Here is a 14,727-nt window from a genome sequence, read left to right on the forward strand (position 1 = left end):
TTGGTCGAGAACCGAAAGGAAATTTTACAAGAACCTATTTCTGAAATAATTACTTTGAATTTCGAAGACAGAACAATTTATAGTTATGATATTGTTTTGATTTGACTTCTTCAACCAACAACTATTAAATGTTAAAATACTGCATCAAGTGATTTTTTAAATTAAGTAATTGAAAACGAATGAGGTCCTTTCATCCCCCGGAAGTAAAATGATTCTATCGTAAACAAAAAGTGACGGCACATGTTTACAGATATAATATCATTAACGATTTCTAACAACACCACGAAGCACATCTTGAAAGGAGATTTTTATGGATTTACTGCAACCACGATTAAACCAACGACGTGTTTACGAACAAAGGGGATAACGTAAGAATTATCTGACGTCGCTTTTGGTCGTTCAGACGACTCTGGTGTTCGGGTTCCAACAAACTCGGCCTTTAACCAGCTCGGCAACACAATATTTAAAAAAAACACTAAACGATGTTTATTTGAAAAAAAATTATTGATTCCAGGGGCGGATCCAGGATTTTATTATAGGGGGGAGGGGGGGTGCAAACTTAATTTTTTTTTTTTTTAGGTAAAATTATCGAAATATTCTCTATTAAGCTGAGGACAACCCATGCTTTGCTAATTTTAAGGGGGGGACACACACGCCCTCCATGCCCCTGCCTGAATCCGCCCCTGGATTCAATTTTCAAATAGCAGCCGACATTAATAAGAGAAAACCACTTTGAAACACAGGGGTTTGTTTAGTCATGTTAGTGGGTCAGACGAGGTCAATGGCAGTCGCTATCCTTATTGATTTTTAATATAGGAATCTGGGTCTGTTCTCCCTAAAGAAAGTTTGCCCCCGTCCATGTTCAACAACACAACCCCCCCCCCCCCCCCCCCCCCCCCATTTATGTGTGCACCCCACAGGCACAGGTTCGCACCATTTTTAAAGGTTTTGTATTGAATAATTTTTATGCCCGCGCCGTAGTGGTGCGGGCATTAAGTTTTCCCCCTGTCCGTCTGTACGTACGTCCGTCCTTCCGTACGTCCCAAAATTGGTTTCTGTTCTCTAACTTGAGTTTGGCTCAACCAAATGTTATGAAACTTATACACAATGCTTATTACCACAAAACACAGATTAAGTTTGAATTTTGGTGGCGTCACTTTAACTGTTCTAGAGTTATGCTCCTTTATAAATGGAAAAATTGCAAAATTTTTAGTTTCCGTTCTCTAACTTAAGTTTGCCTCAACCAAATGTTATGAAAATTTTACACAATGCTTATTACCACAAAACACAGATCAAGTTTGAATTTTGGTGGCGTCACTTTAACTGTTCTAGATTTATGCTCCTTTATAAATGGAAAATTTGCAAAATTTTTAGTTTCCGTTCTTTAACTTAAGTTTGCCTAAACCAAATGTTATGAAACTTTTACACAATGCTTATATTACCACAAAACACAGATCAAGTTTAATTTTGGTGGCGTCACTTTAACTGTTCTAGAGTTTTGCCTCTTTATAAATGGAAAAATTGCAAAATTTTTATTTTCTTCTAAATATCAAGTAATTTTTAAAATTGGAGTTATCTTCCTTTGTCCATGATTATAATTGAATCAACTACAATCAATGCTTTATTCAATGCAATGTTTAATTTTGACTTCCACTGATAAAACACAGATCAAGTTGAATTTGGGTAGTGTCACTTTAACCATTATTGAGTTATGCCCCTTTATTCCTTGAAAGATTGCAAAATTTTTAGTTTCCATTCTGTAACTTAAGTTTGCCACAACCAAACATTATGAAACCTATACACAATATTCATTACCACAAAACTAAGATCAAGTTCAAATTTGGGTAGCGTCACTTTTACCGTTCTTCAGTTATGTCCCTTTATAACTATATGATATGCAAGCGGGGGCATCATCTGTGTCCACATGTGGACACTATCCACATTTTTTAATTGTGTTTTAGTTAGTGTATTGGTATTGATATCAAATAAAATAATTTTTTTTTATCACCTGGCCCAAAGGGCCAAGTGAGCTTTTCTCATCACTTGGCGTCCGTCGTCCATCGTCATCCTTTAACTTTTACAAAAATCTTCTCTGAAACTACTGGACCAAATTAAACCAAACTTGGTCACAATCATCATTTGGGTATCTAGTTTAAAAACTGTGTCAGATGACCCTGCCTGCCACCCAAGATGGCCGACACTGCTAAAAGTAGAACATAGGGGTAAAATGCAAGTTTTGTCTATTATATTTATAAATAAAGAAAACCTGACAAGGCAAAAATATTCAGAATGTTGAGCTCTACCAGTTGTTTATAGACGTCAAAACTGTCAGCCGACTTATTTTAGCAGTTATTGCCCTTAAATGACAAATTTTACCATTTTTTTTCATTTTAGCCTTTTATCTAGAAAACTATAATAGATAGAGAGAAACTTTAAGTTGCAAAAATGATCAGCAAGACAAGATCTACATTTAAGTCTCCTTGTTAGAGTTATTACCCTTTTATAATGATGATTTTTACCATTTTTTTATTGCGTTTTGTCTAATTATATGATAAAAATTATAAGAGATAAACAGAAACTTTAAATAACAAAAATGATCAGCAAGGCAAGATCCTCACACTGTCACTCTTCATAGGAGTGATTGCCCTTAAACATGTTAAATGAGGATTTTTTTTACCCTCTTTTGTGTTTTGAGCAAAAACTAAAGAAGATAGAGAGAACTAAACAGAAAAAATGATCAGCAATACAAAATCAACAAAAAAGAAAATTTTGTCATGAACTCTATTTATGTCTACAATGTTGGAGAGAGTCCATTGTTGATTATGCACATAGACCTAGGTGAGCGACACAGGCTCTTTAGAGCCTCTGGTTTATAATTTTAAAACTAGGACTTGTATATTATGTTAGTGTAATAGTCCCAGTTTAAAATAAAGTGACTTTCTAAAAACTGATACAGCTTTCCTCTAGTGTTTTGTGAACTTTTTTGACGAAATGAATACAAATGTAACAAAAAATGTAAAATCATGCACTATTCCAAATCAAAAATAGCTCTAGAATATTTAAGGTAAGTACACCAAAATTAGTTTTAAAAACAGTCATGATGTTCAAACATCTAACAATAATATCAAATTAGCTTTGTAAATATAAATTAACAGAAATCAAAAATAATCATCTAATCACCAAAAAAAATATTTCATTTAAAAAATTCACGAGTATTTATTCATGAAAATAGAAATATTTTGATATATATACATCTTAAAATAATCTAATAATTAAAAATAAAAGGGCCCAGGGGGCAAACATGTTATGGGTGCAAATGGACCCTATACCGGTAAATAGGATAGCGACTGCCATTGTCAGTAAAACCTCGTCTGACCCTCTAAACAAGCCGCGGTGTTTGAATCAAGAACATGATTTATTTTATTCAAAAACTATCAATATAGTACAGATATGTTAATGATATGTTTATTTGTAACCCATTAAGAATATTTGCCTCAGCTATTTATGCTATATGTTTTATTACTGCCTTTTTACACATATATATATGGATAATGCTTATGGCTTTGATCTGGCTGTGACTTAAGATCTGAATTTTTATTTGATCATGTTGATTATATTCATATTTATATATGATTGTCAAAATCAAGTGTCAATTATAAAAAATCATTGTATTAAATTACTTTGCTCTTCATGGGCCCTTTAATTGGAATAAAAATATCTTATGATTGTAAATTAACTACATGTACATGTATACGTATCATGTGTAAGTGTAAATATAAAAATAAGAAGATGTGGTATTATTGCCAATGAGACAACTCTCCACCAGAGACCAAATCACAAAAAAGTTAACAACTATTGGATCAAGCCTCACGGTACAGCCTTCAACAATGAGCAAAACAAATACCTCATAGTAAATGTAGCTATAAAAGGCCCTGAAATGACAAATGTAACACAATTCAAATCAGAAAACTAATGGTCTGATTTATGTACAAAACAATAAACTAAAAATGTATAGTAAAAATATTTATAAAGATGAACATCTGTTCATTCATCCTGAGAGCTGATATACTGGTTATGACCTTTTAACTTAACCAATCATCTACTGAGGTCATTGGCAATCACGATTAGATTAAATTTGTTTAAACAATGGGTCCAGAAAGGGTTCAATTGCAGAAGAATTAGAGAAATATGATTGTAAATTAACTGTACATGTATGTGTAAATATAAAAATAAATAGATGTGGTATGATTGAGCCAAAATTTATGGGTTTAGACCCCATAATAAACAAGTGATTTTGATATGGCCAAAAATTCATTGTACTGTTTCTTCTTTTTTTCAGAATTAAAACAAATATGAACAATTCTGCGGTTACAAAGCAAGAGCAGAGGACTTTTTTACGTGAAAGATTTCTTCGCCTTCTGTCCCATTTATCAGGACAAGATGCCAAAATTAAGATGCATGAGAGAACATCAGTGTCTTGTGTTTTAGGACAAGTTGATATTGACATTCACCATGTTCAAGTCTCCGATCTAACTACACCAATGGGAAACATCCCAAATGCTGTACTCAGGATATCTGATGTGATTTCCATTGAAGTGCCAGATCTCAATACATCCAATAGATGATTAAAATGATACTCTTAACAAAAGTTCTTTTCCTGATAACAGATTAGGATGTAATAAGATGTTTGGATGTACTTAATTGGCACAATAATCTTTCACAAAATATTAAAAGGATATTAAATGAATTTCATGTTGTATTCTCAAATATGATTGTGTAGGAAAAGGAAAATATGGACACTGACCATGCTGACCAACTTAATTATTTCATGTTAAAACCTAGAAACAATTACAATTCTGTGTTGACCTTAAGAGAAAGATGTTGACATTTTTAATAGGACTAGATTTGATAAAATTTAGAAGTAAGTTTCTTTAAATGCAAAGTGTTTTCACAGTACTGTATGGCTAGAGTGGTACAACACGTATTGATATGCATTGAGAAAAAATAAAAGATATAGATCATGTGTAGATTTTATCAAAATAAAATTTGAAGGAAATATAGTTTTCAAATAATAACATTTTCCTGAAGTTGTATTTGTATGGTCAGCATGTGCATAAATCAACTGACCGAGATGACACATGTTGGTTTATTTCCTGCAACAAATGTTATGAATGTTATCCTGGAGCCCCGTCGACAGCAGCAGCATTAACTATTTGCATTCAGCTTTGTATACCTTATGCTACAAAGTATATATGGTATATGGTTTTTAACCTGTCAGTCTGTTAAACCAAAAAAATATATGCTTGTTTCCTACCTCCCCAACTGTCCCCATCATGGATCCTGCCCCTATTTTTTTTGCGTTTATTTGCAGGTGAATAGGTGATAAACATCATGACAGTGATCTGATCATACTGTCTCCTCAAAATATAAACAAAATGTCATTCAGACTATAACCAAATAAAACTAATGTACACGTGTCTAGCTTTCCTCTCTCCTAAAATATTTAGTAATGCTTATTGGTATTGGTTTTGAGTACATTGTATATCTTGGTTCTTAGTTAAAAAATAACATAAAACAAATTCTATACCTACAATGGCTACATGTACATGTTCCTTCCCTATTTTTTTCAGCTTGAAGACAAGAAACAAGTATATGTATTTTTTGGGGGCTTTAGTCATCTTTAATTAATTTGTTTCCTATTCTAACTAAATCAAATACACATGTACCTATCAGATTGCACTCTTCCTTGAATTGTATATGGTGATCCCTATTTATTTTGAGGTCATGAGGTGAACTTCAGGCCAAGGTCAAAGCTACTAAAAAAGATTTTTGTTACATTATAACTGTCTCAAATATAAATCATAACAGAAAAGAATCCTACCTAAAAACACTTTATTATTTTGACCCCTGAGATTTTCAAGTTTTGGGAAGTCAAACATGCCTCAAACATTTTTCTGAATTACTTACAATTTTGTAATATGAGATCAACCTTTCTTAACAAGTTTCATTAAGTTACTGTGCATGGGTTAAAAAAAATACTCCCTGATAAGCTTGTATTTAAAATAAGTAATATTTTAAAAATATTTTAACTAGACAATTGAGATTTTCATTTCTATGAAATTACTTTTATCACAATTATACTTTCGTTATTCATTTATGTTCATGCATCTTAAGTTTTCATGAACGGTGATGAAATAAGCAACAACAAAAAACAACACCAGCACAAAATGTTTCAATGTTTTCTTTCTAAAGTTTAATATACATAAAGACAATTATAATATCAATAGAACTAGTACACAATTTAACAAAATAAAGGATGTATAATGCCCCTTTGAAACATGTAACATACATATGTTATCACAGATTTTTGATTTTTTAGCCCTCAATAACAAATGTATGTTATTTTTCTCTAATAACTTATTTAAGTTAGACCCTTGACTGTTGACTGGAAGAAATAAAAAAAGTGCTGAAACTTTATTGACATAAACCAATAAAACAAATTTAAATCAAGTATACCTTTTGGGAATATGATTTCAGACAAACACTATCAAAAATTTATATTTTTTTCACCTCAATTGATTGCAGACATCCAAACATTACTTTTGATGCAAAGATTATTAATCTCATCTTTGATTATCATTTTTTTTTATGTTTTTGCCAATTTTTGTATCAATTCATTTAAAGTTGATTGAAAAAGTTTAGATTAAAAAATAATTCATCAATTAGTTGATAAAAAAACTTCTCCATATTAAAATTAACCCTTTTTCAAATTCACTGAGGAAAAAAATGATAGATAAATCTTTTATTAAAGAAGATATATCAAATAGAAAATACATCCAATTTCCCCGGTTTTTGTTGCACTCCTGACATATTATACACCAAACTAAATTAAGAAACTAGAACAAAATACTCATGATTTTTTTTAATTTGTAATTGCTGGTTTATAAAGACCTAAATCTGTCATTTGAATGTTATTTCGGTTTTAACTTATGCATCTTGTGCACTTCAGATCATATTTAAATTGATTTTTCTGACACATTTTTATAAAAATGAGGTTAAGTTACAAACAATGAACTAAATTCTATTAAATATTCAGCAGAATTGTTGTTTGACAACTTAAAAAGAGATCTGCAATCTTCAAAGTTTTTCTGAACTATTATTATTTTTTAAATTATTACCTATATAAGGTACTTTATTTCTCCTATCTTGTTGCACCCCTGACATTCAAGATATATCATATCAAAACAGTTATACATCATAAAAAAAGCCCATGATTCCTGTAAGTGAGTAGATTAAGTGTATATACCTTTCAGATTTAACATTTTAATTTATTTAAACAATATTTTTGAACTATATCATACATATCACTTATTGTATACATAATAAAATTGAGAATGGAAATGGGGAATGTGTCAAAGAGACAACAACCCGACCATAAAGCATACAGCAGCACAAGTTCATGTCTCATCACATTTCGCTACTACTTTTTTTTAAATGGCAGTCATCGCAATGTTAAAATGGGCTGAATTTTGTGGCTTGATGTGTAGAATAATCCTGAAAAATATTTTTTGAAAATCTCAAGCATTAAAAAAATGACGTTAGAAACAGATGTCAAAATTGTCAGAGAGTGCAACACTTTTTCTTGACATTTTGAAAAAAAATTTTTTTTAAAGACGCAGCAACTTGTAATATGATTATATGTGCCATAGATTCTTATCTATAATACAACTATTATGTATTAGTGATGATTTTAGCTACAAATGAAGCTTGTCCATTGAACCGTTTTGATACAGATGTGTTTTGAAAAACAGTTGTGCCATGTCAGGAGTGCAACACAAAAATTAGTATTACTGATGAAATAGAATGATTTTTGCTTAAATGACTCACACCTAAACATAAACAAAAGTCAATCCTGTAAAACAAATATGTCCTTTCTAGAATAGATAATGCATTTACCTGCAACTTTGAAGTTAAAAGAATCACACTGAAAAAATAACAAAAGCCAATATATGGTTCTGTTTTATTTTTCAAAAGATACTATACTAGATACAAGATTGCACCCAAAGAGTAGCCTGATGGACAAGGAATTTTTCTTTTAGAACCATTTCTTTGATGTCAGGAGTGCAACAGTTTTAAAATGACATTTTCTTGGACTTACATTTTAAGATAATCTCAGCTCCTAGTGACTTATTTGCATCTAAACATGTTTTCTAACTATTAAGTTACATGTATGAGTTATAATAAATTCTTAAAGGTAAATTTCAAAGCAGGAATTTGATCCAAGAATCATTGTTTGTCGCAAGCAAAAATATTTGAATGATGAATTTTTATATAATTTTAGAATTTAGGAATTAACTGTGTATTTTGATTAGGAAATAACCATATTTCAATTTAAAAGTTTGATAATGGTTTCATTTAATACTAATTAAATTATTATAACTGTAATAAAAATCAATTAATTTTGATGAACTCCTGACATTAATTTACCAGAACAAGAAGTTTTGCACAGATTCAATATTTTTATTTTAAAAAGTCTCACACTTTTGGAGTTCATCTTGCAGATCCAACCTTAACATGAATGAAAGATGGGAAAGATACTAAACTAACTTGAGAATAAAATCAGACAGACTAAGGGATAAAAACACATCATCAAAGTCAACACCGACTATAACTTAAGAAGATCCACCTCAAGGTTACACTAGACAAATACAACCAAAGAAAACAAAACAATATAAAACTTAATTACAAAGACTTAGACCTGAAGACAAAAACACAGATGGATAAAAAAATGGAAAAAAAACCAGAGAGATTGGCAACAGAAGAGAAGAAGAAAATTGACACAAGCCAAAAAAGTTGCAAACCAACAGAAAAATGACCAGTGGAGAAGCAAAAATACAGGTGTAGATACACTATCTAGAGCAATCAGAAAGAGAAGACAAAGTATAGGGAAAGTTCTCTCTGACCAACCCAAACCATGCCCTAAAACAATTGAATACATCATATCCACAGCTACACCACGGTAGTTGTAAGAACTAATCAGTACTGATAGAAGAGTGCTAGAAATTGATGGGTGCTGAAGTGGAAACAAAGTTGAGAGACCCTTAGTAGATCTGGAAACTGTTGAAAAGAAACTGGCAATTTCAAAAAGAATAGAGGCTACCTGAAAAACTTAGACTTAGAACTAAGGGACTTTTTGAAAATGCCATTTTCTTTTCAACAGTTTTCAGATCTTTAAGGGGTTCCTCAACTTTGTTTATACTTTAACATGTTCAAGACTCATCAATTTCTTGCACACAGCTGCCATCAGTTCTCTTTAACTCTGACAACCACCTTGGTGTAGCTGTGGATATGATGTGCTCAATTGTTTAAGCACAATTTTTTGGATGGTCAGGAAGATAATGTCTTATTCTTTGACTTCTCTTTCTGATTTCTCTAGGTATTGTAAGTGCATCTGTACTTTTGCTACTTGACTGGACACTTTTCTGCTGGTTTGCAACTTTTTTTTAGCTTGTGTCAATTTTCTTCTTCTCTTCTGTTGCCACTTTCTCTGTTTTGTTTTCATTTTCTCATATGTGTTTTAATTCTGGTCTAAGTCTTTTGAATTTAGTGTTACATTGCTTTGTTTTCTTTGTTCTTTCTTTGTCTAGTTTGTCATTGAGATTTGGATCTTATTTTAGTGTTTTTCTCAATTTTTGAAAAAAGTTGTTGTTGACTTTGATGGTGTGTTTGTATGCACTTAGCCTGTCTGATTTTATTCTGAAGTATAGTTTCACAACCATCTTTCCCAACTTTCATTCATTCAAAGGTTGGGTCTTAAAATTGAACTCAAAATGTGCAAAACAGCTTATTATGGTAAATTCATGTCAGGAGTGCAACAAAATTAATTGTTTTTTATAACAATTATAATAATTGCAGTGGCGGATCCAGAACTTTTCATAAGGGGGGCCCGCTGACTGACCTAAGGGGGGGGGGGGGCTCCAGTCATGCTTCAGTGATTCCCTATATAATCAACCAAATTTTCCCCACAAAAGGGGGGCCCGGGACCCCCCTTGGATCCGCCTATGAATTTAATAAGTATTTATAAAACATGAAACCATTATAAAGCTTTTAAATTGAAATATGGTTATTTCCTAATCAAATGACAAAGTTTAAGACAATTAGCTTCCACAATTTGAAAATAATATGAAAATTTAGCATTCAAATATTTTTGCTTGCGACAAACAATGATTCTTGGACAAAGTCCTGCTTTGAAATTTACCTTTAAGAATTTATTATTATTCATACATGTAACCTAAATAGTTAGAAAACATGTTTAGATGCAAATAAGTCACTAGGAGCTGAGATTATCTTAAAATGTAAGTCCAAGAAAATGTCATTTTAAAACTGTTGCACTCCTGACATCAAAGAAATGGTTCTAAAAGAAAAATTCCTTGTCCATCATGCTACTCTTTGGGTGCAATCTTGTATCTAGTATAGTATCTTTTGAAAAATAAAACAGAACCATATATTGGCTTTTGTATTTTTTCAGTGGGAGTCTTTAAACTTGAAAGTTGCACTCCTGACACTTATAGGGAGGCCTTATTTACTAGACTCTCACACATTATTTATATCAATAATCAGGTAAATGAACTATTTATTCTAGAAAGGACATATTTGTTTTACAGGATTGACTTTTGTTTATGTTTAGGTGTGAGTCATTTAAGCAAAAATCATTCTATTCCTCAGTAATACTAATTTTTGTGTTGCACTCCTGACATAGCACAACTTTTTTTCAAAACACACCTGTATCAAAACGGTTCAATGGACAAGCTTCATTCTGAGCTGAAATCATCACTAAGATATAATAGTTGTAAAACAAATAAGAATTTAAAGTATATTCTTCCATACAACAATTTGCTGTGTCTTCAAAAAAAAGTATTTTTTTCAAAATGTCACAAAAAAGTGTTGCACTCCTGACAATTTTGGCATCTTTTTTTAATACTTGAGATTTTCCAAAGATCTTTTGCATGAATATTCTACACATCAAGCCACATCATTTGGAATCAATTTATCCAATCAAATGATCAGCATGATTGATAAATATTGCTTTATATGCAAGGAACCATTTATTTTGACTTTGCCCAAAAGCAAAGTGTGATTCTAGCTATGAAAAAAACAACGCTTTTAACTCTTAGTAATCAGTGGCAAATCCAGAAATTTTCAAAAGAGGGGGGCCCACTCCAGTCATGCTTCAGTGATTCCCTAAATAATCAACCTAATTTTTCCCACAAAGGGGGGGGGGAGGGGTCTCGGGCCCCCTCCCCCTTAAATTCGCCTCTGGTAATGAAGTGTGCTTTCTGCTCTTTGGTCTGGTTGTTGTCTCTTTGACACATTCCCCATTTCCATTCTCAATTCTATTGAATGGTGAAGAAGAGTGTACATTGTATTTCCCTGTGTGTATGTTGATTGTCACCAACATTTGACCAAGATGCAAATTACTAGCTCAGACATAAAGAAGTCAAATTATGCTTTTGACTTACAGAATAGTTAATTTGGATGTTTTATGGATTGTTTCTATTTATTTTTAACCAAAACAATACTTTGAAAGAAATGAAAGAGAGGAGGAAGATACAAAAGGGATACTCACATGACTCAAACTCGTAAGTTTAAAATGAACTGACAATGCCAAGGCAAAAAAAGAAAAACGAAAACAAGTTTACAAATACAACATAGAAAACTATTTACAGACTGAGCAACACAAACCCATCAAAAACACGAGTGTTCTCAGGTGCTCCAGCAGGTAAAGCAGATCCTGCTTCACATTTGACAGCTGTCGTTTCAATGTTTAATTGATGCACTTTTATAAGTCATGTAAGTCGTGAATTTGGCTATCCAATGACCAAACATGAGTCTAAGGTCTGCTTATTTCTTGAAGAGTTGAAATCTAAAATCTCATGCCAAGTGCACAGAAATCTTATAAATAGTTTTATTCTTGTGTAGAAACTTGCACGGGAAATGTTCTTTTGTATCATCATGATTGATGTACAGTTGTGTAGTGTTAAAATGTTACATCATACTTGCAATGTATGTAGCATTATCAAGGATATATCATGTAAATATACAATGTACACTGTATAACAGGTCTATAAATGCTGTATTTGTGAAAGGTAACTGATCTAACATTATACATGTACCATATATACATGTAGTTGAAAGAGATAACAGAAAATGAAGTAGGCCAAAGAACCAAATGTATGAAAAAAGTTTTTTTACACTACAAAATTTTAAATCATGATAATATATACTGCTACTTTATACAAGTTTGTTTATATGCTGTGCTGTTACACCACTGTCCCAGGTTAGGGGAGTGTTGGCCATGGGGCCCCACAAAAATATGTTTAACCCCACCACATTCTGTATGTGCCTGTCCCAAATCAGGAGCCTGTCATTCAGAGTGGTTGTCATTTGTTGTTGTATATCATATTTGTTCTTCGTTCGTCATGATCATTGTAAACAAATCAGGCTGCTAGTTTCTCGTTTGAATTGTTTTAAAATTTATATTTGTCATTTTGGGGCCCTTTATAGCTTACTCTATCTGCTGTATGGGTTGTATGTTGTTGACACCTCTTGTACATGTTGTATCTCTTATTTGTTTTGGTTGCTGTCTTATTGATGTGATGGTAGGTCTCCCACATATCTCCTTTTATCCTGATTTCAGCCAGTCCAGATCAATAAACAGATATCAACTTATTTTAAAACAACAAATTTAATAGCATTTATTAAATTAAATACAGGAACTGTTAAAATGATGTTCTGCAGTACAAAATGTATATATGTCAATGTTTTAAACCAAGGTTGTCAAAAAAGCGGTCAATACTAGTATTGACCATGCCGGCGGTAAATACCGGTAAATACCGGGAAATACTGGCAAATACTGGTCAATACTGGCAAATACTGGTCAATTGAAATTTTGATAGGACTTTACTATAAAAACTAGTCCTTACCTCAGGTCAATTACTTGGTAAATGGATAGATATATATATAGTCACAAGGCAGAAAGTCACTTATTTACTACATTGTACTAGGACAAAAAATCACCATTAATTAGTTCATGAAGATTTATTAAATATTAATTTAATCATACAACAGATCATGAAGTCAGTCACTTAAAAGAGACTATGTAACATCTGGTTTTCTTAACAGTTATTTTGAAAGATGCAATTAAAAAATAAAAAATAAATTGTTCTATTTATATATATGTTATATATTTATTAAAAAAAAACATTTCTTGCATTTAGAAGATTTTTATCATGCTGTTGAATAGTCAGGAATTAATTCATTGTTTAAAACAATCTTCAGAAAATCACTTTAATGACCTTTTTCCTGTTATGTCAACATTTATTAGGGGACAGTTGTTATAGTAATTAAACTTTTGACACCTGTTAGCCATATAATAGGTAATGCTCTGATAATCTATATTGCTAGTCACTTGTAATTCTATTTACCTGTAAAATTCAAACCTTTTCAAGAAAAAAATATCTTGATTTATACATGTTAAAATAACTGATATAGCAATTTTATATGTATACCAAAAGTATGCAATATCATTACCCCTAAGAACCAAATTAGTCGTTTTTAATGTTTTAATAGTTAATAACATACCAATATCATTTATTTTTATAAACTGAATCATGCCAAAGGAATAAAGGATTCCCTAATCAACCATTTTTTTACTAGAATTGATAGATAAGTCGGTCAAAAGAAGCATGAAAATTTCAATTGACCAGTATTTGCCAGTATTGACCACTTGGGGAGTATTGTCCAGGGTGGTAAATACCACTGGTAAATACCGGGGGCGGTAAATACCGCCCAACCTTGTTTTAAACAAAAAGCAAATAAATATGCTAAATGATGGTCAGAGAAAGAATATTTTAAATGATATCGATGAAAATGTATCACAGAAACCATGGAAATGGTGAAACCATATGTTTTCAATGCACGCACATTAATAACAGAAATTACTTCCCATTTCTAAAACAAAGTCTGAAGTATTTATCATGTCCGTTTGAACATTTTATTCATTTAGATCTGGTTGCACTTTAAAAATTCTGTTCTATATTAATGTTCCATCAATCACATGTTTGGGAATGCCTTAATGTTCTTTAAAATTGCTATTATTTCAGCTAATGTTTGTGATGTGGTTAGAAGTCTATGATCTAGTTCTCCAATTTATTACGACTCATGTCAATGATGATGAAAATGAAATACACACACTTAAATAATGCAAAGTATTAACTCGCATTGGTCATGACGGTGTTCGTGCTACATGTACTAGGTTCATGAAGACATCAAAAATGGCTTTTGACAGTAACATCCAGAAAGGAATCATTACGTATTTGAGGTCTATCTGTGGGTAGTATTGAAGTCTCATACACAATAATACTTGAAATGAAAGTTTTAACAACACTGCCATCATGTAAAGAACTTTCTTTGAAACAGAAATATTTAAATCGGATCGGTGATCAAATCCATTTTTGCAATGCACTATAATTTTGAATGTTATGTAGATAATTACAACAGCATCAAATACCCACATGGGTATGAACACTAAGAACCAGTTCCAACTGACTTTTTTGTCAAGGCGAAGTACCATTAAAATAAGGAACACAAGCACAATAAACCACGTAAACAGTGCTCTTTGAATGATCGCCATCGAATTTTTACTTCCTCAATGTCATTATAGTTCTT

At 31.7% G+C, this 14,727-nt stretch overlaps 1 long non-coding RNA gene across 1 annotated transcript; it reads left to right on the forward strand.

The window, feature by feature from the left end:
- The first annotated feature begins 189 nt into the window (after window positions 1–189).
- Window positions 190–4,747, forward strand: LOC127731953 (uncharacterized). Its single transcript, XR_007995914.1, has 2 exons — window positions 190–368; window positions 4,340–4,747. It is a non-coding gene; the product is annotated as an uncharacterized LOC127731953 (long non-coding RNA).
- Window positions 4,748–14,727: the final 9,980 nt, after the last annotated feature.

This window comes from Mytilus californianus, unplaced genomic scaffold (assembly GCF_021869535.1).
Source record: "Mytilus californianus isolate M0D057914Y unplaced genomic scaffold, xbMytCali1.0.p SCAF_21, whole genome shotgun sequence".
NCBI lineage: Eukaryota > Metazoa > Mollusca > Bivalvia > Mytilida > Mytilidae > Mytilus > Mytilus californianus.